A 369-nucleotide genomic window follows, 5' to 3' on the forward strand; every position below is an offset into this window, starting at 1 on the left:
ATGTGTTTATGCGGTTTAAGGTTAAAAAAAGCACATTATTTTCCATATAATGTAGATTATCGTTTCTCCTCTATGCCCTGCCTTTCTGAAACGCATTGATTTTTACAAAACTCATCGGTCTGAAAAAGCGAGGTGTGCTCTGATTGGCCAGCTATCCAGTGCGTTGTGATTGGCCGAATACCTCATGTGTGTGACGGAAATGTTATGCCCCTTAACATACTGTGATGCTGTCCCCCAGCAGGACGAGACTCAGTCCAGCTGCTCTGCTCGTGCACATCCCATCATTGGTTCTCTTTTAGCAGTTCAGTCAATGTACTGTTAGGAGTAACTGAATAACTCGGGATATTGGTTTATTTCGCGTCAGAGGGA

Source organism: Sinocyclocheilus grahami, unplaced genomic scaffold (genome assembly GCF_001515645.1).
Source record: "Sinocyclocheilus grahami isolate Dianchi unplaced genomic scaffold, SAMN03320097.WGS_v1.1 scaffold3756.1, whole genome shotgun sequence".
Classification (NCBI taxonomy): domain Eukaryota; kingdom Metazoa; phylum Chordata; class Actinopteri; order Cypriniformes; family Cyprinidae; genus Sinocyclocheilus; species Sinocyclocheilus grahami.